Source organism: Pteropus medius, unplaced genomic scaffold (assembly GCF_902729225.1).
Source record: "Pteropus medius unplaced genomic scaffold, Ma_sr-lr_union100, whole genome shotgun sequence".
NCBI lineage: Eukaryota > Metazoa > Chordata > Mammalia > Chiroptera > Pteropodidae > Pteropus > Pteropus medius.
The window spans coordinates 22,848,595-22,875,621 of record NW_024342467.1 but is presented as its reverse complement, the minus strand read 5'-3'; the positions used below and the strand labels follow the sequence as shown (position 1 = coordinate 22,875,621).

At 44.7% G+C, this 27,027-nt stretch overlaps 1 protein-coding gene across 8 annotated transcripts in view; it reads left to right on the top strand.

The window, feature by feature from the left end:
* Positions 1–6,776: 6,776 nt before the first annotated feature.
* IMMP2L (inner mitochondrial membrane peptidase subunit 2) overlaps positions 6,777–27,027 on the top strand; it is a 694,672-nt gene continuing 674,421 nt past the window's right edge. For 7 of the 8 annotated variants that reach the window (XM_039862777.1, XM_039862778.1, XM_039862775.1 and 4 more), the window contains exons 1-2: positions 6,777–6,833; positions 7,287–7,360. The gene's annotated coding sequence lies outside the window, so the exon portion shown is untranslated. Of the gene's footprint in view, positions 6,834–7,286; positions 7,361–11,075; positions 11,190–27,027 lie in introns of those variants that run through there. The other variant, XM_039862776.1, reaches the window with a different exon arrangement.

Sequence of the window (27,027 nt, the reverse complement as noted above, 5' to 3'; positions counted from 1 at the left end):
TTCACAGGATTATGTATGTATGTATGGGGGTGCCATAAGAATGTGGAGGGGCTGGAGGACCTATCGGGCAGTTAAGGCTTGTAAGCCATCTTTAGCTAAGGAGAAAGTGGGTTTCTCCTGTGGTTTGGGACTTCAAAGGGGAGGAAGGCAAGCCGCATGGAGATGGAAAAGCGAATGTTTGGTACACAAGTGTTTGCTGGGCCGACTTTAACAATGGGACACAGAGAGGCCTTAGATCAAATGGCCTTGTCGGTTCCTCCCTGCCCATCACCCCTGGTCCATATTGCACTGTAGTTACCTGTGATGATAGCTTTCTTCTGGATCAGATCCTTAAACTAAATTCTTTTAGGCCGTTAGGGGAAAGGTCAAAGGTTTTCCTGAGTCGCTCTTTTCTTAAAAATAACCGGCTTAAAAGAATCAATATTGCAAAAGGCATATTTTGGGATGGCAAACTCTGCTCCCCTCACAGCCAAATGTTTAATCTCAGCAGCTCCATTATCTCCCTCCCTTCGTAACGCGTGTGCAATTATTTAAATATCCTAATAGCATTTTATTCGCTATTTTATAATCATGAAAGTGATAATACCAATGAAAATATAATTGAGACCAATAGTAAAATCATGAAGTAGGCTCCAATTTGCTGTACCTTTCGTTCTAATTAGATACTCATTGTATTTAAACTGGTCCACCATGTTTAATTGCGAAGAAATAGTACAAAATCGGAGAATATTTTAGGAGGAAATGTGGGAATCTATAGTCGAAGGTTGTGACTTGGAGTCCGGGCTGAGTAATGAGAGAAACGGAGACACATTGTGAATTAAGGATTAAGAACAGCTGCAAACTACATCGCAATTATCCAAAGGCAGAGAGAAAACCACAGCCCCTCGGCTACCAAGTGGAATATAACTTAGGAGGAAAGAATGCGGATGGACTGCCGCTCTATTTGTTAAAAATTATGTTTAGAAATTACAGACCACGAAGTCGGCACTGCAATTTTCTGCAAAATCTCCATTAGCAAGTTATTTTTCCCAACATGGAATTAACTGTTTTTTTAAAAAGAATATTAAATGACCTCCGAAGGACCTAAAACACTGTAAATGAGGTAAGACGTTAGCTTTAGAAAATTACCTTTATGGTCTCTATTTAATGTTTAATCTACATTTTTTAATTTTAAAAATGCTAAAAATAATCACATGCACATTCTAGAACATGGAGGGATGAAATAAACGACACAGTCATACCCTAATCAGAGACGGGCTAATGCGTTAACCTTGCACAGAGAAAGCCCCCCACTTGGCATGCGCATCTATAAGCTGAGCTTCTGCGGGCACTGCCCACGTCTGCAGCGAGATAGTCATTAATTGAGCTTCGGGAGAACAAAGAATTCCTGATCAGATAAGTTTAGGAATGTCCCTTACCTGAGTCTTGTCTTGGGCATTCGGGATACACATTAGCATATGAAAGGATTCCCACAGTTAAAAAAAAATCCACTTTGTTTAATTTATTCATAAAGAGAAAGAATTCCCCACCCCCAGCATATCTTTTAACAACTCTTTCCCAACAATATAAAACCACATAAAAAAATCGAAGTTTTCCCTTAATCTCAATTCTAGAAGAACTAAACAATGGATTTCAAGGAAAGAAAGATGCCTTACTTTGAATTCTCTGCTGTCTCTAGCACAGTGTTTAGTAAAAAAGCTCTCAAAAAATGCTTATTAATTAATTAATTTAATAGGGAAATAAAAGGAAGACAATTTGGAGTGTTTGCGGTTCTGAAAGAGCTTTAAAACTCACTGGACTTCCAACCAATAATTTTTTTACTGCAGTGAGATATACGTAAAATTTACTCCTTGAACCTTTTTTAAGGGTACAATTCAACGGCATGAACTACATTCGCAGTGTCTTGGAAGTATCACCACTGTCTGTCGCCAGAACTTTTTTGTCATCCTGAGCAGAAAAAAATCTAATATTCTCACCCAGTGACCACTAAGCATTTTTCACTTTTGCTACTTTACTATGTGGGCGTTTCTCTTCGGTATTGCATATTGGCTGTGCTGGGGGTGGTTAACTTTATAATTTAACTCATACATGGTAAAAAGATGGGAACTAAATGAAAATGGAATCAGAGGAGGAAACGGACATTACCTAGAAATCTCATACGAGTAGAGCAATGACTCTAAGACATCATTGTTGGGTGTAGTGAATTATCTGTCTATTTCTTTGGAGAATCCTTCCACTGCAAAGCATGTGAGTGAGTGAGTGAGTGAGTGAGTGTGTGTGTGTGTGTGTGTGTGTAGCGTATCTGCATTTGCACAGGGGATAATTGCACCTTAATATCTTCGCAACATAGAGATAGAAATGTGTTCTGAATGTACTTTTGGGAATATCTGCTTAGCTGTCTTTTTCTAAGAATTGCCTGTCCTATCCAAAATGGTGAACCACTGGCAGCTTTGTTTTTCCCTTAAATGACTCTACTAGAGCCATAATTAATTGGTTCTAGGTGAACACTTCTTTCAAAGGGGCCAGTTTGTTTTCCTCTCTCTGGAAATAGGAATTGGTACTTGTGGGAAGACTATTCTTTTTCCTTCTTCACATTCCTGCCTTAGACCACCATACACAATTCTTAGTCTCTTGGAAATATTATAGAGGAAGATTTTGCCCTTCTCTCCGCCCTTCAGCCTCTCATCCTGGTGGAAGTTGGTGGAGTGACTTACCTCACTGGGGACTTGAGGAGAAGAGTCATTGCACAGGTTCTGACTGGGCTCCTTTTTCTCGTCTTGCACGTGTGCGAGTAGCCTGTGTTGATATCCAGGATGTCTTACCTGTAGCCTTTTCCACACGATGAGCTCACCAGGTCAGGCCTGCTCCTGAGATGGAAGAGATGAAGTTGCTTGATCATGTGCTTGGAACTGAGTTGGTTCAACTCCAGAGAACGTTGTAGAAAACTTCATGTTGGCTCCAAGTCCGTGTCACATTCTCCAATCCAGTTTTACTATGAGTCTTGATTAATTGGCTTAGGAATCAGAAGAGAGAATGGTATGATAAATTGACATCATAAAGCCCAAAATGATTGAGGCAGCTAATCCTTTAGGGCCGGACTCTTGAATGATAGAGATGTAAACTAGGGAACTGTGGAGTTATCTTCTACATGTCACGTGGCTGGGAGAGCACAGCAGTGATAGAGAACAACACAGCTGTGTAGAGGGAAAGAGTCAGGCCATAGTGACAGTTCTTATGGCTTCAGTCCCATCCTGGAGCCCATCTGTATTATACTGGCCTTGGATTCTGTGAAAGACCACTCAGTTTCTACTGCCTTTCATTCTTGCTTAGGCTACCTCAAGTTGCTTTAATAATTTTCCAATAATCCTAACCAATACACTCTGAATTTAATTATTCTCATCCATAAATGGTAGTTTTAATACTTGTCCTAGGTATCTCACTAAGAGAATAAAATGAGGTACTAAAGACAGAAAGGCTCATAAACTCTTAATAACCCCCAGTAAGTGGTTGTCCAGACTTTTTCCTTGGCAGGAAATCACTATTTCTTGAGGCAATCTGTTCTCTTTTCAGAGTTCTCTAGTTGCTAGAAAGTGGATATCTTTATACGAAGTCAAAATTTTCTTCCCTGTAACTCCATCTCATTCATCCTTATTCTATCCTCTTGGGCCACAAAGAATAAATGCTCTCTCTCTTGTTCAGGACAGCCCTTGAAGTTTATGAAACTAGCTATTAAACTCTCACCTAAGCCTTTTCTTCGATAGGTTGAATGTCTTGAGATTGTTTAAGCATATGTCACGATTTCCCTGCATCAGAGTGCCTAGAATGACCAAGTAAGTTTAGACATACAAGTTGGAAAGAGAAAACATTTTGATTACGTCCTCATCATTGATAAAAGAAAGACTTAGTTAATAAGGCAATGGGTCAGAGCATCACATTTTTATGGTATTTCCAAATTCTCAACAGATAGATATTTTCAGGATTCAAGGAAAAATATAGGAATTCCTGGGAATTCTCAAATCATAAGTTATTTCATATTTTTAATAGTACTTATGTGTTCTTAAATACCGATGAGTTGTGATAATAAGCAGTGTATGATTTTTCTATGATAGTTATATTAAAAGTTTCAGAGGTTTTCTATAAAAGTAAAGACATAATAAATGCATGTTACAAGAACATATATTCCAATAATATGTAAAAATGATCTCTGATAATAGAAAAAATTAACAGAAGAAAACATTATACACCAAATAAAACTGATTTAAAAACAGAAAGGCATTAAAAATATTTAAAAGTTATCATTCTTAAAAAAAGATTTAAATGCACAAAGCGTGAATTGCCCTAGCTGATAGTCTTAATCTTTGTTTGATAACTCATATTCTAGATGTGGAAACATTTCTTTCATTTTGTATTGATATTTGTTGAATTAAGTATGTCCAAAAGCATTTGACGTTGAGTATTATAGCTCACATAGCTTCAGATAAGTGCATTTATTTATTTAATTTTATTTTGTGTACTTGCCTTGATTTTTGGAAATTAATATTGCTTTTGATAGGTTCTGATTTCATGTGGGAACATCGCACAACGATCCATATCTTCTTTGCATTTCTTCTACGAAAGTAAATTTACAAAGAGGGCGTCTGGTTCTGAAGTGTTCTCATTCCGCCTAGGTCCTCCTTCTCATAACTAGGAACCCTGGGCGTAACTTAACAAGCGACCCTAGGAATACTCTGAAGGTTGAAAAGGAGGAGGTGGACTACTTAGGTTCCTCGGGACACCAGGACTGGCATGGCCGCAAATTCTCTGGGTTTCCTGTCGCCTACTTTTCTAAGTTTTTTTTTTTTAAAGTAGTCATCATTTGAAAAATGTTCTTTATAGTTACATACAATGGATTTATTATTTTTAAAAATGATTTAAACATTTAAAATGTTTCTTTTAAAATTTTCAATACGGTAAATATGGATACATAACACACACAAACAGAAATCCTTCATCATTTTTAAGACCGTAAAGATATCTCGAGACCCAAAAGTTTGAAACCTTCTGTGATATCTGGCACTATTTGCTTACTGATTGTTAAGTATTACGGATAGGAATACATTTGAATGTAAATATATTCATAGAATTTGGATGACATGATGTCTAACCACAATTCAATTCTGTACCTTAGGGATATAGGGTTCATTTTCTCCCTAATGACATTACTGCCACGTGGAGAGCTGCTCTAATATAAGGAGACAACTCATATTTCAGTTCCACGCATGAAGCCAAATACTTGGTTTAGAGTTTAATTGATGGATTTGAAGAAAATGGGATGTTCTGAGGCTTTACCACAGCTACTTCTATTTTTTAATAGACTACTTTTAAGCAGTTTTAGGTTTACAGAAAAATCGAGCAGTTAAGTAGAGAGTTCTCATATATCCTCTGACCCCACACTTGCACAGCGTCCCCAGCCATCAACATCCCAGCACCAAAGTGGTAGATTTGTTACAATTGGTGAACCTCCACTGACAGATGATTACCCCCCAGCCTGTACTTCGCTTCATCCCCACTAACCCTTGGCAACCATAGATCTTTTTATTGTCTCCATTGTTTTGCCTTTTCTGGAATGTTATATAGTTGGAATCATACAGTCTACAGTGCTTTCAGAGGACCTCAGCTTCTTTTTAAGAACATTTGAGGAATTTTAGTGACAAAATCAGGTCAAGACTTAGTAAATCTTTTTGTATGTTTATTTACTTTGCATTATAATAAAATTCACACGTACTTATCTTTATGGTTATCCTCTCACATTCCAGAGTCAGCTACCAGAGGCCAGGAACTCTCTCTCTTTAATTTGGGGTCACAGTGCCAATAGAGCCCAGTCCGATTTACAAACAGGTCCTCATTGCTATTTGATGAAGCTTGTTCTCTCAGCTAAGTGCTCCTGGAATTGAATCCTTCTGCACTGGTAGAAAAGGGTTTATTTTACTCTAGAGTAATTATTTCGGTGACAAATAAGAAAAAACTACAAAACCAGCACATACGCCCTTCACAGGAGAGCAACTGTTCTCAGGAGACTCTAGATGTTCTAATTATCAGCTCCTTTACGTTTCTGAGTAGGCTCTTAAAACTTCAGCATTATTGTAATTTTGAATCGAAAGTACCAAGGGGGCTGGTGTTTACAATTGTATTAAATAGTTTGAAATGCACAGAGTAGTTCGTCAGCATCCAGGACAATAAAGATACACATAATAAGGGATATAATTGGAGGAGGGGTAAAAACAGCAGAGAAACTATTTTATGTTTGGTAGTTCTGGCTTCCACTTTCTTCGCGAGTCGTAATAACCCAGTTAAGAGTTTGTACCATTTGAAGGCAAGGGCTGAGATATGAAATTCCAGTTTCTCCAAAGTAAACAATCCTTTCTAGATTATTCCGTTTGGCTCGCTTGAGGCAGCAAAGTAGAATAGTTTCCCTTTGTCTATTTTAGTAGGAAAAAAAACGATAACAGGAGCCCAGCGCTGGTCAGCAGCGTTGTCACTACAGCTGTGCACTCAAAGCGACTGCTGAGACCTCGGTTTCCTGACCTGTAATACAAGGGGAGGGGCTGGAGACGCATGTCACAGATTCGCAGCTCTTCGTCGCCCTGTCAGCCACGAGCAGGGTGCAGAGTTTGGAGGCAGCGCGCATCACTCTTGGCTGAAGGAGCGCTGTCTTTGGCCGGTCCCGATCCGTGGCGAATCCAGGCCGGGTTGTGGCCCCAGCCCGGGGGCGGGGCCTCGCGCGGCCGGAGGGGCGGGGCCTGCCGCGGGCGGGGGCGGGGCCTGCGCCCGGGCCTCCCTGAGCTGCGCAGCGGGTGCGGAGGGCGGGGGGCAGGCGCCGGGCGGCGGGTGGGGGGCTGCGGCGCCGGGCGGTTGGGCGGGCGCCCCGCTGGCCCCTGGGGGGCCCCGGGGCGTGGAACCGGCGTGGGACTCGGCCGCGGCCGGGCGGGCGCTGCTAGGCGGCGGGGGGCTGCTGGGCCGCGAGTCCTGCGGGGCGGGCGAGCACGTGCGCGCGCGTGTGCATCTTGGGGCGCGCGGCGGCCCTGCTGCCCCCTCCCCCGGCTGACTCCCTGCGCCCGGCGGCGGCGACACAGCCCGGAGCGGAGCCCACCCGCCCCGCCGAGCGGGCGCCCCAGACGCCCCCCGGCCCCCACCCCGTGGGAGCACCTCAGGCCGCTAGCCGGGGCGCTGGGCAGTGGTGGGACTCGCTCAGGTTCCAACATCAGGATTTTAAAGCACGTGTCTGTCTCTGTCATTTTTACTTTTAGGGCTTTGGCCAAATTGGGCGAATATCCCTAAATATCCACTTACCCCTTCTCACCGAAGAAGAGCGGGAGAAAGGGTAAGTAAGGAATGACCAGGGGTGGCAGCAGCTAGGACCGTCCCGAGAGAGAGCCAGGGACAGCAGGCGTAGATCCCAAATGCCTCAGGGGGGCCTGGTGGCCGGGTCCCATCATCCCACCGGGCACCCGCGACCCACCGTCAAGGCTCACGCCCTCCAAGCCCGAGAGGAGGCCCACAGCGTGGCACAGCCCCATTTTAGCCGCTTGACCTGACAGAAAACTGCCGTTACTTCCCCTTCACCTGTGTGGAACGTTGGTCTTGTGCATCTCGGATTCCTGTCAGCTTTGATTAATCCCTGGGACTGTGGCATCGAAGTCATGGTCCTCCTCGATAATTAACAGGAACCCCCTCCCATTTTAAAAGAGGACTCCTGTGAAAATCCTTCAGGACCCCAAAGCATGCAGTTAATGGCGATATCACAAGTGTTGAAGTTCTTTTGGGGTCTTGTCTCAAGCTTATAGGTATCTTGCGGGGAGAATTGACTAGGCCGGGCCTCTTTCCCTTGACTGTCACTCGAATACCCCCTCGCCAGTGTTCTTTGCACTTCTGAAAAGTTGCCAAACCAAACATAGAAGCCCTTGGAAATTTGCTGGGATTTTCAGGGTGGTCTGTTTCCTTGGTTCTTCAATGGGAATTTCCCATAATTCTCCAGTATACCACTCCTCTCTCCTCTCATCCTGGTGGGATGAAACCCACCTTCTCCCTGAGGTTTGGGAACGTGGCATGCATCTTGTATGTCACATATAAACAAACACTTCGAATTACAAACACTTCAAATTAGTTAAAATGCAGGTTAGCCACAAGCAAGAATGTAGAAAACCACATTCTGGATACACAGGAAAGCTAGAATTTCCCCCTATGGCATCTCAACACCGGCTCACTGTGCCCTGAACCTGCCGCCTTATTTGTGCTCAAGTGGCAGGTGACCACATAATTTTTACTTGATGAAAACCTACAAAATAGTCGTTTATTGATGACGGGTTCATTCACTGATTCAATAAATATTTATTGATGTAAGTAGGATGGTAGAATAATGAGACTGTTGGAGATGGCTCTTTTGGGTAAGGCCTTTAACCAGTTTTCTGCGAGTTCCCTGAATAGGTAAGCGTCACCGTGCAGGACCTTCCTTGTGCCGCCGATGCCAGTGGCGTGAGAGTCTGTGCACTGTCATCTCTCTGCCTTTCCGTAGTGAACTACAAGGCTGACTGCCCATGGCGATTTGTGTCCTGTAATGAATAGTATAGTCATTTTCCAGTGTAATAAAAGTACCGGTATAATAACTAGATGAAGATAATTTTTTGAATTGTTCTGTACAAATGACCACAGAATAGAAAGCACGGAGAGTGTTAGGGAAGATGCACTTAGGAAAATAAACACTAAAGTTCACTTGCATGGGTTTCCCTACATCCACCCTCATTCTTTTAGAAGTGGAAAAGGTGTCTTTTTTTGCTTACAAAGGTCATATAAGGTCAGAAAAAGTTATTTAAAATCGGATCTTGCAAGGATACAGAAAGACAAAGTGAGTCTCCTATGTAGTCACTCTCAGATGACCCCTGTCAGCGATTCATGTTTATTTCTTCAACCCTTTTGTTTTATAATTTGTTTCATAACGATATATTGCTATTTGGCAACATTGTAAATTTCCACCCTTCACCTCCATATTCCTGGCTATTTCCCAGCATCCCTCGGCCCAGGAATCCTCAGGTAGAAGTAGCATGCCTCGTACAGTCTTGTAGGTGCAGGCTTGATTCCTGGCTCTTCGTTAGTTCTGCCGCTTTGGGCCAGTTAAAACCCTGTTCCTTAACTTCTCATCTGTCAAAACAGAACAAAGAGTATATTAAAAAGAATGTAAAAAACAGTGACAAAAAAAAAAAAAAAGTAGCAGTGTTGATTAACCACTCATTTCTCTGTCTGGTCACCCATCACTTAGGACCTTTCTCACGATGGTGGAAAGCGATCTAGTACTTAATTCTCCCAAAGGTGCTGAGCCTCCTGGGTGTTTGCATTTTCACAGCAATCACCTGCTCTATCTGATCCTAGAATTTTCTGGGACGAGGACTGACTCCTGACGTGGCTCAGATTCTCCCTGTCAGGGCTGAAGAGTGCCAGCTTGCACAGCGAGGGGGAAGGGTTCCTGTAGTGTGTTTAAAAAGCTCTGACACTGTTTCCAAAACAGTGAGGAAGACACACGACTGCCTTTAGCTGAGTGCTTGGAGTTAGGGTTTCTATTTCAGAAACGTCTGTGGCTGATAAGAATTGCAATAAAAATGCTGATCCTTCATGTCCAGACTGTCACAATTTTGCCAAGTCGCAGGTTTAATAACACAGCTAAGCTGTGTACTTAGTGTCTCTAATACTGCCCCGGAATCCAAGAGACAGGTCCACAGACATCAGATTTCACACGAGACATCCGGTTTCACTTTGCTAAGGAGCACGTTTTGTCAGTAGATTATAGGCATATCAGCTGCACCGCTATGATGTGTGGCACTTCTATCATAAGCTCTGGTCTGTAGGATTTAGTATGGTGTGTTATTCAAATGACAGCACGCTGTAAATTAGCGTCTGGTCAGATAAGCACGTTTCCCACAGGTGTCTTCCGGTGTCCTTGTTTTTACACGTTAACAAGGCAAATTAGTTTCCATCCCTGGTGATTTTCTTATAGAAGGAACATATTCCTAAAGAAAAGTCTCATTTAAGAACCCTTGCATTCCAAAAATTCATTTTCAAGCCCACTTTTGTTTGTAATGTTGAATAGAGTAATTAGAGGAATAAAACCACACATAGTATTTAGATTTCCAGGTCGAGACCCGAAAGCCATGTTTAACTTGCGTGGCCGTCATGTGTTAGTGGTACTGCAGACTCTAACCAACACTTATTCTAGCGTTTTGGAGAATAACATGTTCCGAGTGCCAACCTAAAATGGCTCTGCCACATTCCTGTCCATGCCGAGGCGTCAGCGCTGTGGAAGTACTCTGCAGGCCGTCACTCCGGGTTCTGGGCCAGCTCTGTCACTGCTCAGCTGTGTGACCTTGGACACACATTCCTCATCTGGAAAATGGGGTCATCACTTGCGATTACTGTGAGATTCAGCGAGTGTAAAATAGCGTGAAACCCGGTGCAAATAGATTCTCAGCAAGAACAGAGGCCTTTGCCACAAGAGCAGAGACAGCCCGCTGGCCAGGACAGGTGGCTCCGACCAAGGGGAACGTCCTGTGGAATCTGGGCTTTGGTAGTGGGGACTGGGAAAGGCACATGGAGAATAATGACAAAGGGGAGGACAGGTGGACTCAGGGGAAGGTACCAGCCTTTCCATCAGCTCGTGGAGGTAGGTTGATTAATTAGTTGACTCAGAAGGAACCACCTTTATCGCTGGCCTTTCCATTGACCTTGTCAGGTGCTGCAGTGGACACTCTGATGTCCTGATTGTCTGCTGACTCCAATGATTAAGGGTTTTTCTTTGTCACCCTCATGCTGCCCGAATAACCATGTATTTCTATTTTTTTATGGGTGGGACTTAGCAATAGATATCTGTGCTTCCTTAAGATACGGATTTTTCCTATACTCAAAGTATATCCACTGGATATCTTCTTGGCCTTTCATTGGCCTACAGTTTGTTTGTTTGTTTGTTTATACTGTATGCTGTGCGCATTGAAGTAGTGCCGAGGATGGAAGGAGGTGAAAGTCACTGTCCTTGATTACGGAGCTTGCAATCTGGTGGAACAGCACACATCTGGACCGACAGTTCACATATCAGCGCTCTTTGCCTTAAGGGAGACAGGCGCAGATGCAGGCCCGCGGGAGCTCTCGACCCCGGACGCAGACCCCGGGTGAGGCTTTGGCAGCGGTCGCGTGTGAGGGGAGCGGGGACAGCTGGGTGGGGGCGGGCAGCTTGGCGGGCAGCAGGAAGCACTCGCGGGCAGAGCTAAGGCATGAGCGGCTGCATCGCATTATGAGAGTGTCCTGGGTTCGGGGAACTGTTTGTGGGTCGGCTGAATTAGAGCGCGAAGGGCAAAGGCAGGAGCGAAAGGAGGCACTGACTGTCCCGTGTGCCGTAGCGAGCCCACGACGTGCCGCGAAAGGCCGCCGAGGGCCGTGCGCTGGGTGGACGGGGTGGGCCATGGCGGGACGAGGCAGAGGGGACAGTGGTTGGTGCGGAGAGCTAGAGGGCGAGCGCTTGGACGGGGCGGACATGGCGGGGACACTGAGAAGTGAGAACGTTCCGGAAGGCCAGTGAGGAGGAGGGAAGAGCGGCTGGTCTCTGGGGCCGTTTGGCAAAGGGGCAGGAGAGCAGGACACTAGAGTGACGCCCAGGGTTCTGGCGAGTGACCGGGAGGAGGGGAGGGGCGCGGGCCCCAGCTGGGCGAGCTCAGGTTTGGGCGTGTGACGCACGTGCTGGCAGAGCAATCGTGGGGAGCCGGAGGAGTCTGGGGGCTCCGGCTGCAGGATCCTGGCGCAGAGGAGGCGGGAGGTGCGGGTGTCTGAGAGCCCGCCCCGTGGGGAGAAGTTAAAGGCAGGGGAAGCGTGAACGTGCTGAGCGGAGCTGCGTAGAAGGACCTTAGAGAACACTGACATTTCAGGGACAAACCAAGGAAAAGAAGGATGGAGGGTGCTGAGGGGAGCGGCCAGAGGTTCCGGGGAAAAAAGAGTTAAGTTAAACTTTTCAAGCCAATGGCAGAATTTTAAGAAGTAGACCCCAGTTGAAAATGTAATGCCATGAATCAAGTATGATGAAGATGGTGACGTGCCCGTCAGGGTCATTCTGGAATGGCTCTGGAATGCGGGGGCAGAAATTAAGCTGCCCGGGTGACGATGGGTGACGGCGGATAAGGAGCTGAGTTAATGGGAATGGGGTAGGCGAGCCTGCGCCCCGCCTCCGAGACCCTCACTTCAGTCCAGAGTCGTAGAAGCGCTGCAGGGGATTCCATGAGCCCGAGGGCGACGTGCACGGCCACAGGCTTCTGTCCTGGACGGGGAGGACAGCGTGTTTATACACGGAGAGGAGGCAGCCCCGCAGAGACGGAGAGGTCGGACATATAGTTGTGTGTAATCACTGCCCTTTGGTTGTCACACTTTCTCGTGAGTGAAAATCAGGTTGTCCCTTTGTCTGCTTAATCCTCCCTTCAAAGACTTCATACCGGACCCCGCTCTGGAATAGCCCATTCGCCCTGTTCTTCCCTGGCCCAGAGTTGCACTGCCGTCTGCCCTCAGCCCATCTGGCTCTTTAGCACATGATGTTCCCTCGCCTAATCCCATCGTGGGGGAAAAAAAAAAGTCCCGTTTCTTTTATGAAAAGTTGAAAAATTTCAAATGAGTGTCTACGAGGAGGCTAAGGGGAAATAACCATACCGACCATAAAAAAGTATTTGATTTAGGAAACACATATCCGCTACCTTCAAGATGTATAAGGTGGGAAGGGTGCTTGAGATACGAATTCTGCCCGTGCAGAGTCCTCGGGCCAGTGAGAAAAGCGGATACGTAGAAGTGTTGCTTGCGATTAAGATCGTAAAGTGTGTAAATATTTTCAAAGTCAGAAATGTAATTGTTTAGTATTAAAATGCTGTAAAATATGTGAGGTTTGTCTTTTTTAAGATCTGTACATTAAAGGATAGAAGTCTTCCGGAAGACAGTGAAAACCCCACAAAGCACCACGGAGCGCCCCAGATTCACAGATTCAGCTGTATTGCAGGTCCCGTCACACGTGCCAAGCGTACGGGACGTGCGCTGTGTGTCTGTACCGTGCGAAGCCTGGTCTGTTAGTCCCAGTCATAGGATCGCGTAAGAATGGTCGCCCTCATGGAATGACTTGCTTTTCTTGCGAAGCGGTATCGTTTGTTGACAAGGACACTGAACCTAAAGCCGAGAGATGGGCTTCCAGAGCTGGTTTCTCCCCTCACTCCTGTACGGTAGGAAGGATGCGTTCGTTCTCAGATGCTTTGTAAGATATCAAAAACTTCGTGGCTGAAAACAACAGTCGCTTATTATCCCGTGGTCAGCAATTCAGGCGGTTTGGGGTCTGGGTCGCACGAGGCTGCTGTCAGATGCTGGCCGGAGGTGCAGGTCCTGGGGAGGACGCCCAGGGCTGAAGGATCGCGCTCCCGAGTGGCCCAGTCGCCTAGAGGGCAGGTCGGTGTTGGCAGGTTTGTCCCTCTCCACGAGGGGCTTTCCATGGGGCTGTCCTCACGCCACGCGCGCTGACTTCCCCGCGGTCGCAACCGCAGTGCCATTTGTGCCCTCTCCTTGGAAGTCACACGCCATCGTTTTTGACGTCCTCTCTCGGTCTCGCGGGCCGGCCCTGATCGGTGAGACCACACGAGGGAACGAGGCAAGGGTCATTCGGACCGGCATGGGATGGTGGGCTAGCAGGGAGGGGGGCAGCCTGTCCCTGGCTTAAGAGAGCTTTGAGTTTAAGAATTTATGGAGAAGTTTTTCGTAAACCTTTAAAGCAACATACACATAGTTTTTAAAGTTTTTACACCTGCCATAGCAGTAGCCCATCTGATGCGAGGAAACGGTACGCAAGGGCAGGAGCCTCAGCAGGGACCTGGGGTCGCCGGAGGCCCAGCCTCCGATTGCACCCAGACGGTCTGCCTCCCTGGGGCCGTCTCCGAATGTCTGTTCTTTGTCCCTCTCTTTTGGCACTCGCTGTCCCTTGACAGGGTTGTAGTCAGTGCCGATTCGTCTTGCCCCGTGTGAGGGAGGAAGCTTGGAGGGCGGGGGCTGCGTCCTCCTCCGTGTCCCAGGCACCTTTGACCCCGTGCACGGCGCTTCTCGGCTTCTCAGGTGGCACTCGGAGCGGAGTTGGGTCACGGTGGTGCTCCAGCCTTTGGTGCTTGTGCCTCCCGATCTGCACGGCGTGTGGTCCGTTCTCGATGATGACCAGGGCGCGCGGGCACACACCACTCACGGTCTTTCCCGTGCGGCCGTTTCAGATCTCAGTGACCGGCTCAGTTTGGTAACTGGTAGCCATGTGTTGGACTTCTTAGATTAACAAAACCCAGAAGATAAAAATTATACATCTTTCTTTTATGTAATAAATCACAAAAATTTAATCTTTGCAGTTTTATCCAAAAGTTTATTCTGAGAGCCAGATCTTCGGAATGGCACTTTGACATACATGCTTTTTTTATATCTTCCCGTTGAAAACTGTTTGCAGCATTTTTGATCAACTTTTGAAAAATCATCCTTCTTATAGCTGGAGGACATGCCGTAAACACATTATCCAGGTCTAGTTCTGGAACTGTGTACAGCAAAGACTTTTTTTTTTATAGAAGGGAGATGTTTGTAATCTCACGTTTTATATTTTAGGATAATTTAATGTCGTGTGATTTTCACATTTAGAGCACCTCAGGTTTCTCTCCTCCTCTGTTGTCTCTTGTGGAATGTCCTGCATGTTTCCCTGGGAATTCTTCATCTCCTCAGCCACGCTCAGCCCTTTCTGTCTGTTGTCTGTACCTAATTTTCTCCCTGACTTTGGACTTCGTTTGGACTTAGTCTCCCGGTGGCATGTTAGAGGATGAGGGGGCTTCAAGGGGCAGAGCGGGCGTTGGGAGGAGCGCTGAGCGGGTCAGAGAGTCCCCTGAAGCTTAAGGTTGATGGTCCAGGGTGTTCTTTGCTAAGTAGGTGAGAAAGGACCCACAAAGCAACAATTGTGGGAAAAGTTTGGAGTGACCACAGATAATTGACCTTAATTTTTAAAATAGACTTTATTTTTTAGAGCATTTTTAGCTTCACAGCAAAACTGAATGGACGGTACAGGGATGCCCCCTGTATCCGCCCCCGCCACCCCCTCCGCCCCCATGGACAGCCTCCCCCATTGCCAACATCACTGGCCAGAATGGTGCATTTGCCACAACTGATGAGCCTATACTGACACATCATTATCACCCAAAGGCAATAGTTTACATTAGGGTTCACTCTTGGTGGTGTCTTTTTATGGGTTTTGAGGTATGTGTGATAGCACGTGCCCATCATTGTAATATCATACAGAGTAGTATCGCTGCCCTAAAATACTCCTGTGCTCTGCCTGTTCACCCCCGCTCTGCCCTAACCCCTGGCCACCACGGACCTTTTTACTGTCTCCATAGTTTCGCCTTCTCCAGAATGACACGTAGCTGGAGTCATGCAGTATGTAGCATTTCCCCTTAATTTTTAGTTTGCCTGGTATAGCAGATTATTTACAAAGCATTTTGATATTCTTCCAAGAGCTTATTTGTTTAATAAGAGTTTTATTAGTGTCAGATTTAAATACTAAATATAACTAAGCTTTATTAAATAATAATTAGTATCGTTTTTATGCCAGGGTCATCTGAGGTACTTTAGAAACTAACCAGCTTGTATTTTTTTTTTCGCTATCGTGTAAGAGAACTGTAGTCTGAACACATACATGAGTTATGACAGCTTAGAAGATGAATAGTTTGAGGCATATCTGGGGCATATGATTGTGTGATGCTGTTACTCTAAACATTGCATTGCAACCTTTATTTTAAAGCTTATTTATTTTAAAAATGGGCATTAATTGTAAACTTCTAGACATTAAGGTGGTGCTGTATAGTGAAGAGAACGTGGAATGTTTTACTCGCATACCAGCTCTGTTATCCGCTATGTGACCGTGAACCTCGTGCCTCCAAACTTTTGGGAAAACTGAGATAATATGTATTCCAGAGGTATGTTTTGAGGGCCGTATGAGCTGTTCGTAAGACTCCTGTGTACATTAACTCATTACGAAGGCAGGTAAGGAATTCCTTGGTTCATGAGCTCTACCTAGTTACCAGCTTTCCCTCTGTGATTTTATTTTGGGTTCGTGATAAAGGGAAATAATGATTTGGGGTTAAGAAGGCGATGCGGTGAGTTCTCACCATCACAGGTTCTTGGAACTGCGTCGAAATGATGTATAACAAAACCCCCTTTATCAAAGGCCGAGACCAACGAGAGTGATGTTTCCACAGCATCTCATCGACGTCATGACGAAACGGTGTGGAGTAAAATGTCGCTCGCGGACCTGCCGTGCTGCGGAAAGCATTATTTAGCTGTGTCTGGGAAAAAGTGACTGTTTTTTATCCGAATATGTCTCATCGAATAAGCCTGCCCGTGTCTCCTCATGAAAGGTGTACCCTTGGGAATATTCTGCTTGCGTGCTTGGCTCCAAATCATATTTATTATCTGGTTGTCAGATTGAGATGTTAGTCCTCCTTCCAGAAGCATGAATTATACTGCCAGATTCTGTACAGAGTTAGAGACAAGGTAGAGTTAGGAAGATTCTGGGGGAAGAGAATAAAAGTAGTTGAAATCCTGTGGCAGGCGATATATTAAATATAATTTTAGTTTCAGTCAAAATGTCCCTATAGTTTAAAATAGTTAGAAAGAGGAATGGTCAGTGACATACTAATGAATTAAAATTATAGAAGACTTTACACTTCCGAGTTTGAGAATGCGCGACAGTGCTTTCTTCGAAATAATAGTCGTCATTTTCTGTCAGTACAATTGACATCTTTATTAAATTGCAATCACAGCTTTTTGTAGTCACTTCCTCCTTTTACCTTCAAAATACATCATGTCGCCAAAGACAGAAAGTTGGACGATCTTATGGCCAGGACGTGGGCGTGGCCGTTCCAGCACGAGCCCCTGTGGTAGACATGGGGAGTCCAAAAGGAGATGTCACCGCTGGACAGGAAGAGTCACCTCCCGTTCGGTGTCATCTGACTTATGATGTTGGGAATGGGAAGAAGCACATTTACCGACCGTTCTAGAGAAGGCCATAGTAGAACAGCTTTTGAATGTGTTTGTAACAACCTCTCTGTAACAACCACAGAGAATGTCAGCCTAGAGAACCGAACCGGGTGACGGGATGGATAATAGTCCCTTTCTGCAACTGGGCTCTCACTGCCTACCCAGGCTGAATGTGGGGAAATTCAGTCACCCTTCCATTTCATAAAACCTTCCTGGACATTTTACCCCAGATTTTGAAAGGGTAAAAAAGAGATGGAACAGTTTGTTTTTCGTGCAACAGAGAGCAGAAGTTGTTGAGTAAATGGCAACATTTGAGGGCCAGTTCATCTGTCTTGGATTTTACATAAATGGAAACTACATGGGGAGCATTAGCTTCACCTTTTACCACCGAGTTCTCATCTTTAACTCAGTCCGACTGTCTGCTTGGTTAGAGTTGACTAGACATCATAATCATTTTCAGCCCTTAGGCAGAGAAGCAGAGCAGCACATCACCTTATCCCATCTTTCTGAAGCATTCTGTTCCATAACCTTTTAAAGCTGATTTATTGGATAAGTAAAATTATGTTTGATATTTGAATCAGTTTTAGTTCTGGACGCTTAGATGCTGGCGAAACTCTGGGCTGTAGTCAGTGATTGTTAGACTAGCTCACTCCCCTGCCTAAGGTGTTTGTGGATTGCATTTGCCCTTGGGATAAGGTAAAAACCTGCTTAAATTGGCCTAAAAGACCCTGTTTACATCTGTAGCATTTTTCTTTTTACTCCCGCCTTAGTACCCTACACTCCATTCCAACTAACTTACAGACAGTGTAAACAAGACAGTTCTTGTTTACCTTGGCCTCTGTTTGTTTTTTGAAGTCTGGGTCATACCTCCATAATTTCTAGTGCAGCTTAAAGGTTTAGAGACTGTTGTCCATTCTAGGTCGACTCGCCCTGCTGTGAGCTCCCCCAGCACGAAATTCATTAGATATACTGATTTGTCTACCTGTGTATTATGTAGTTGACTCTTACTATATACTTGTTGAATCACTATGATTTTGAGTGGTTGGGGAAGAGCAGAGAGATCAACTTGAACTGAAGAACTTTCAAAATATCAAATATAGTTTGAACAAAGACAGTGGAAGCAAGCTCGACCCTAAATTTAGGACCAGTGAGAAACTATTTAGCTACAATAAGGGGCCGTGGGACATAAAAATTGGGGTTAGATGGTGGATGAACTAAATATTAGAGTTAGTAGTCTATAAATAGTGGAGAGGGGATAACCGAAGGATTTTTGAAGGATTTTGGGGGACTCGGGCAAACTGTGTTTTAAGAAGATTAATCTGACAAGTGTATGGGATGAGTTGGAAGGTAGAGAGGTTGATGAGAAGTAGACCAATTGGGGAATTGTAATTTTCTTGCCTGGTAGTGAGGGTTTTCACTGTGATAATTGTGGAAATAGAAAGTAAGAGATGTTCAGAAACCATTCAATAAAAGAGTGATGAAACTTGACTATGTGAAAATTCTGTATTGTCAGAAACTGAATCAAATAAAAAAAGTATATTGAAAGGCAAAGACAAACTAAGAAAAAGATTTGCATTTTATATTGTAGAAAATGGGCTGTTTTCATAAACATGTAAAGGACACCAACTCATTGGAAAAAGACAAACATTACAAATAGAACAATGGACAACCATGTGAAATAGACAGTTCATAAGAAGAGAGATTCAAAATAAAAGTTCAGTGAGATACACTTTTATTTTTTAAACCCATGGAAGTGGCAAAGAAACATTTTGAAGACAATGTGTCTTTGAGGGTACAGGGAAACAGGCAGTATCATCACTACTAACGCGAATGTGAAGTTTCGAAGTTTTCCTTGGGCCCAATTTGAAAATAGTTATCAAAACAAAATACACATATCATTTGACTCCTCTACTAGAAGTTTTCCTGCAGATCTTGTGCCTGTTTGAAATAATATATGCTTAAGGATATTCTCAGCAGCAATTAGAAACAACTTAAATGCCCATCCTTAGGGGACTCCGTAAGTCACGGTACATACAGTGGAATACTGAGTAGTTTAACAGAATGAGGCAGTTTGTATATCCTGAAGTGGAGGTCAGAATGGTGGGTCTGCGTAGGCTGTTACTTGGAGAAGAGTAAATAAAGATACGTATTTTCTTGTATAGGCACAGAATATCTCTGGAGGGAATTATTTAAAAAAAATAGAAAACGCCTCTGGGGATTAGATCTTGGTGGCTGGAGAACAGAGAAGGGAGGCAGACTTATTTTCCCTTTTTAGATTTTTTAGATTTTTTTAGACTTATTTTTAGACTTATTTTTCTGCTTATTGTGCCAAGCACACAAGCAGAAAAAAATTTTAGATTTTTTTCAGACTTATACCCCTTTTTAGATCTTTTGAATTTTTTGTTACACCAATTTAAAAAGGAAGAAACATTCAACTCAAAATATATTTCTCTATATTTTTGCATATAGCCAACACTGAAAGAATTAGGAAATAGAAAAATATTCAAAAGGAACTCTGTTTCGTATATCTGATAAGGGGCTAACATCCAGAGTATATCAGAACCTCTGTTGCTCAGCAATAAAAAGCAAACAATCCAGTTAAAAAATGAGGAAAGGACTTGCATGGACATTTCTCCAAAGAAGATAAGACAGATGGCAGACAAGCACTCGAAAATATGCTCAACATCACTAATCATTAGGGAACTGCAAATCAAAACCTCTACCTCACACTCATTAGGATGGCTGTCACTCATCAAACAGAAAGTAGCAAGTGGTGACAAGGATGTGGAGAAATCGGAACCCTCGGGCATGCTCGGTGAGAATGTAAAATGGCACAGGCCCTCTGGAAACGAGTTTAGCAGTTCCTCAAAAAATTCAGACTAGAATTACCGTATGATCCAGCAATTCCACGACTGGGTACATACCCCAGAGAGTTGAAAGCAGGGTCCCGGAGACCCATGTTCAAAGCAGCATTATTCACAACACCCCAAAGAGGGGAGCAACCCAAGCGTCCGTGGACAGATGATGGATAAACAAAATGTGGTGTATGCATACAATGGAATACTATTCAGCCTTAAAAGGGAAGGACATTCGGACCCATGCTATTACATGAACACTGAGGGCATTATGCTCAGCAAAATAAACCGGTTGCAAGAAGGCGGATGCTGTACGATTCCATTTACATGCGGTGCCTCAAGTATTCAGATTCATAGGGAGGGAAAGTAGAATGATGGGGGCCAGGGCCTGGGTGTGTGGGGTGAGGGGAGGGATGTTGTTTAATGGGTTAAAAGTTGCACTTGTGCAAGATGAGTTCTGGGTATTGGTTGCACAATGATGCGAATATACTAATCACTGCTGGACTGTGTAGTTAAAAATGGTTAAGATGGTAAATTTTATACTGTGTATTTTACAAAAAAAAAAGATGACATAATCCCCCACCCTTCCACTCCCCAAGAAAGAACCCCGTGGTAGAAATACAGGAGATGAATATGTACATAAATGGCTATGATTCATAATCTAAGTGTCCAAAACGAGGTATAAACAAAGCTTTGGAGTGACACCAGGTGGGCCGTGGATAGAGGATTGCCTCTGACTTCACTGAACAGGAGGAGGTATTTCGAGCTGGTTTTAGAATGCGGCGTTTATGGGGTAGGGAGGGGTGGGTGGCACCAGCAAAGGCGTCGGGGGGAGGGTGAGCGGTATGGTCGCAGACAGAGCAGGGCGATGCTGGCAAAGAACCGGGCTAGGCCCAACGTGTCTTTGAGCCACAGAATTTGGACTTCGTCACTGTCTGGTCATGACGTTCTGTGAACGGAGTAGTAGCATGGCCTACATTCTAGAAAGGCCGTAGCGTAGCGTTGGAGGCGAGGAGATGACCCGGGAGCCTGCAGAGGGTCTGCGGGCCCCTTAACTCATCATTTTGCAGGGTGAGCCTTTGCTTTGCTGTAGTGGCCGTGAGCTGTCAGGCACGATGCTATGAATTCTGTCTGAATATGCCATTTTTGCTCTGGGTTGAGCCTGGGAAATTAAGATGCGGTCAAAAGAGGGGTCTCATGGAGTTTGCTGGAAACTTCTGTAGGTAGAGCTAACCAGCAGGCATGGCCGTTTTCTTCTTGATTTTTCCCTAATATTGTAAAATAACGTGCCTTTGCTCTGAGGTCATGCGTGCGTGTGTGTGCGTGTGTGTATACGTGTGCGTGTGCGTGCATGCGTTTGTGTGCGTGTGCGTGTGCGCGTGTTCCCGAATTCGATGAAGGCACTGTCGTTTCTGGCGTCGGATCCCGTTGTGTCTCCCTCAGTAAGGGAGAGGGCTGGGGTTTTGTCTTTTTCCCACTTGAGTTCGTCTCCCTCCCGTCTCGTTTGGGGTGTCGACCACCCTCAAGGCTCCTCTGTCCCTCCTGCTGTTCGCTGTTTCATCCCTCGTGTTGCCCCTTACGTTCCTCCCCCCGTAAAAAGCCAACGCACATCCTTTTTGTGTATGTCGTATGTCAGCCTTCCTTCCCCACACGCTTTCTCGTCTTGCTTGCTTCTCTGTGACTGTAAGCGCGGTCCGTCCGCTCTCTGCCCGAGGGCATCTTTTCCTAAGATTTCTTCCAGTCAGTGGAGCAGAATGTGTTTAGTACCCAGAAGACTAAAGACACTGTGTTCCAAAGTTTTTCCTGAAGCGAGTCAGGACGTTATACATTCACTGGGCTTACGCATTTTCTCGGTGCCAGGTGAGGTATCTCATTGGGTCGCCTCGTCCACGTTCCACTGTTCTGTCTCTGCGGTGCCGTAACCGTGCTGTTTCGTGCTTTGCATTAAAGAGATGGGAGCTGAACTCAGAGTTGATAGGGACCACAGCCTGTTTTAGACAGAATTTGTCCATCAGCTAGATGTTGGGTCTCTCAGTTTGTTTCCGCCATCTCTTTTTCCTCCTCATCCTCAGGGCTTAAAGGCAGCAGGCTTGCACAAAGGAGCCTGGGGGATTTCGAAGCCATTTGTCCTGTGAATTTTTTCTCTTCTGCTGGGAGAGATGCAGGGGAAAAAAGTCTGAGAAAAAAGTATTTTCTGATCGGCTTCTATTGAAAATACTTCGTCAAAGAAGTCAAAGGGAAAGATTATAGTCTCATTGATCGCTACTAGATCATGGGATAAAAAAAATTGGGAGCGGCGATTTATCTGAAGTGTGATTCTCTGTTGGGGAAAGTTCGCCATCTTCTTTGCATTGATTTGCATATCTTTTACTTTCAGATCATATTTAATATATGATTGAATCTGAAAATAGAAGACTACATTTGCCCTCATACAAAACTGACCTTTGAGATGATATCGGCTACCTAATTACTACCTTGGCTTGCAGTGTCTCGGACCGAGAGGTCTGGCTGGTTAGGAGGCACAGGGCTGGGAACAGCGCCTTGGGGTTGGTGGTGGGTGGGGCGGGCCTTTGTCAGCCTCTGTGGCACACTTGTTTTGTTCTCCAGAAAACCAATATGGGTGAACTGGGGGGAGAATCAGCCACGCCAGTGGGTTCTACCAAATTGCGGGAGGTGACGGGTAGGGAGACATCAGTTCGTATTTGAAAAGTAGGGCATACTAGAATGGTTACGGACGTTTCATAGATAACATAACTAAGAGTAGTAGTTTAAGATTAATTGCCGTTTTTGTCTTAAAAATGAGGTTGATTTTTAAGTAGTTCCGTCTTTTCTATTTGCTGAAAATATCACATGTGAAGCTTATGCTTATAATACTGTAAAATGTTTTTCTAGTATTAACTAAATGACTGTAGAAAGTGTTACACTTGAAAGGCCACGCCGATTTGGTGGCATTTCCAGGTCTACACGTTGTACATGCAGTCGAGGTGGCTTAGCTCCCCTCTGCGTGTTCAAAGACCCGGCGATCCGCGTGGGAGGGGCGTTGCAGAAGGGCCCAGGGTTCTGGAACACACACGTCGCGTGGCTCCCTTTTGTTTGGCAGCGAACCTTCAGATTCTAAGAGGCAGTGCAGAGGGCCGGGGACAGCAGGATAGTACAGGTATACGACGACGACTCTGATCACATTTTTCTGTTAATCGATCTTGTAGATTCGTGCTTTTCTTCCTTTCGTGCCCCTTGCCCATTCGAAAATTTACTAGACATTCACGAGACTTGAGCGTTGAGCTCATCTGTAGCGGGTGGAGTTAATCGAGTACTCAGAACACCCTCTGAGCGTTGCATCCGCATGCCGTAGTAGCACTTACGAAATCAGGAACTCTTCCTGCTCTGTTTATTGGGACTGGTGATGGACACTGGGAGGCCGTGGAGCGCAGTGCTCGCGTGCACGGACCACGGGGTCAGACCCTCTGGACTCAGCTCTGCTACTACGAACTGTGTGAGATTGGGAGGATGACTCACATACTCTTATCTGTTTATGCCGTTTAAAATGGAATAAAAATAAGGTTAATGTAGGGGTTAGTTAAGGTAATTAGAATAATAGTTTTATTGTAATATTGAGATAGTGGTATAATAATTTTGACCATACAAAATGGATATTCTTTACTAGACCGAACTTGATATTTTATTAGTTTCACAATACAGTTGTTTTTTACACATGTTCTTCTTTTTTTCCCCCCAGTTCATGCTATTTTCAGAGTTTATAGATTTGATAATTTGCGGAAGAGTACTTTTTTTGATTGATTTTTTGAGTGGCCCATCAGTCTCTTTAAAAAGAGACTGTTACTCATAAAATTTTATGTAACTTTAATATTTGTACTGAAGTTAACACCCCAAATGTAGCAAAATATGGCCGTGATTTTGGCCAAGGGGAAATAGCATTTTAAATATTTCCTGGAAGATCGTTATGTACATGTCACTTCTAAAGCTGCCCCCTCATCTGCGATTCTATGATGGTTCTTTTTGCTAGACATGTATGAAAAGGTGCAGTTGCTGCCTTTCTTTTTTAATTAATTGGATAAATGAGCGAGGGAAAGGTCCTTGGGCGATATGCTTAGTCATTTTGCAGAACAAAGCTACATTAGGTTCTAAAAAGCTTCATTATTCAGAACTGATAGATATTAATTTAAGTTGCTTTGAACTTCTGTATGGCTCATATATTTTTATCTCGCTCATATATTCCCTAAAATCTATTGAAATTGTTACTGGATTTTCTTTTTAAGCCATTTACTGTAACTACCATTGTGATGTTCCCTAATATCATTTGATGTTGATGAGACAATAAAAATAAGTTTCTTACAAAATCGAAAAGATCAGGGAATTATTCTCAGGGCCACTGAGCTGTTGATTAAGTCGAAAACAACCTTTTGGTGACCAGTATGAACATAATTTAGTTTTATTTATTATTACTGCTGCTTATTTCCAAATGGGGTTCTTTTTTTTGATGCCGAAAGCAGGAATGTATTAGAAGTTTTCCCAAGCGTGTGTTTGCTAAATGCACACAGGTTCGAAGCAAAGATCAGACAAGAAATTGGAACGTGTCATTGAGTATGTTACCCTGGCAGCCGGAGTCAGGAGTGGTCTCGGAGCAGAGGTGATGAAGATGGCATGGGACATGTCGTGGAAGGCAGAGGAGTCCAGTTGTGGGGGGAAGGTGCCATTCCGTGGGTTTCTGATGCGAACCATCAGGGCCGGAGGTTAGACTCAGAGTTGCGGCGAGGAACCTCAGCGGTCGTCCGCTCAGACGGATGAAACGAATTTCCCGTCACTGGCGTAGTAGGACTTGAACCCAAGCTTTCCGATTCCTCGTTTCGACGGAGTGGCAGGAGTACATAGGGCACAATGCTAAACGGTGCGGGCGGGTGGGTCTTTGGGAATGGCACAGGCATGGCGGTGCCATCGGGCGCGTTGGGCGGGGAGGGCGCAGAGTGGCCTGCTCTGGCTACTCAGTTTCTCCCGTACGGTCCTGGCTGGCATCTCGCGGAATGGGGTGTCTGACACAACCATGCCATCCTCTCTCTCCGTGAACATTGCAAGCAGGTGTTAATGTAAACCACGTCTGAAGTGGAACAGGCTGTCAAGGAACAATTATCACCTGCAGATGTGTAGCTAAATTCCAAGACCTTTAGGATACGGAGACCAGTGGGACATGGTTGTTCCCTTTAGGGACCTACAGTCTAGCTGGGGGAAGGGCCTCGGCCATGACAAGGTAACTGACAGCACTGGTGCCCAGCGAGGCTGTGGCCGGTCCATGCCAGAGGGGTTTGGAGCTGGAAGATGCCACTGTGGGTTCGAGTGTCAGGCGTTGGAAACCCGCAGTGGCATCTTCCAGCTGGCTGCTTCCCCGCTCTGCAGATCGTATGAATAATTATACAGTTTCGGCTTCACCTGACTTAAGTTCTAGAGCTAGGAGAGGGTTGCAGGTGTTGCACAGTGCCAGCGCCGTGGTGCGTCGTGCGTAGGACGGCCGGAGGATTCTGTTGGAGGGAACCCCGTTTCTGCTTATCCCTCCTTGGCGTGTTCGCCAGCAGATGGAACTGTCTCCACTGGGCTTCTAGATGCTGGGTGATGAGCACCCCCTGGTTTCGGTTACCCCGTTTCCTTTTTGTTTCTTCACTGGCAAGTAGCTAAAATAGCTAATTAAATGTGAGTTGGGTGAATTTTTCCATTTAAGGTGATTTTTTTTTTTTTTTTTTTACTAAAAAATGATTGAAGTGAGATATTTGTTTACAGTACATAAAACATAGCGGCAGCGGGCTCTTCTGCGGTTCGATTAGCTTATTTTGGTAGTCTCCGTTACGAACCGTTAACTCGAAGATTGGTATGTAAATAATGCCATTAAACATTACACGCTAAATTTAGAAACTGCTGCATTGGAATATAACTATACGTCTCAAAACCCGCGCTGTTTTCTCTCCACCTGGATATTTCTGCATTCAAATGGCATTTCTCATTTTAGCACAAATAAGGGCTATAAACCTGACTGAGATGAATTTAATCTAAACAAGAAATATGAAAGACATTAGGGCTCGAATTATATAGCGCGAGCCTCCATACTCCACTGATTCTTTAAGGCAGTGTTTTTTTTAACCTTTTTGTTTGTTCTTCTTATTTTAATATAGTGAACTCTGATTCAAGAAAAATCCTTTTAGAAATTCTATTATTAAGGAAAAAAGCAATAACAGATAACAGCAGAGTGGCTCTGACGGAAGCAGGGAGTCGGGGCTCAGGGCTCTGCTGCCTCAGCGCCAACGCCCTTGGCCCTGTGGCCTCCCAGGGATCGGGGTGCAGGTTGAAAAACATCACTTTTAAGGAGAAACAAGCTGAACACTTCCAAAAAGTTAGCAGTTAATTAAAAAGTTCTAATGCCTAATAGTTGAACGGGTTATGAAAAAATCACTCGATTCTCCCTATGCATCTTTACTGTCTTTAGACAGAGTGCTGCACTGTGATTTATTGAAGAAAAAAGCACCCCCAAGATCAACATCTTGAAGTTCAATATGAAGTTCAATATCTATCTATCTACCTATATACATATATTATATATAGGTGTGTGTGTGTATATATATATATATGTATATATAATTTTTTAAAAAACCACTTTCATCATAAAGGTCTTCGTCTGCCAAGTGAAAGCGTCAGGTGAGAGATGGAGGTAGCCAGAGACGTGCGTGCACCTGCTCACACGTGTGCTGGGCAGCGCCTTTCCCTGTCCGAGCTTCCGCAGCATCCTACATGCTGAATATAATGTACCACGTTTACACGGACAGGAAGATAGGCAAAACGAAAATTATTTTTAGCACTAAGTTTTTGGCAGTGATACAGGATGAGAAAATCCGGTGTCATAAATGCTCTGCTAGAGGAAGCGTAGGATTCTACGGGAACTCGTAGGAGGGGCATCCAATTGCGACTGGGCGAGTCAGGGTGGACTTCCCTGTGGAGTGACCGCTAAGCAAACCTGAGGCATGAATGAGTTGGCCAAGACAAAGAAAGATGGAAGAGTGGTGAAGACCGGAAGAGGGTGAATGAG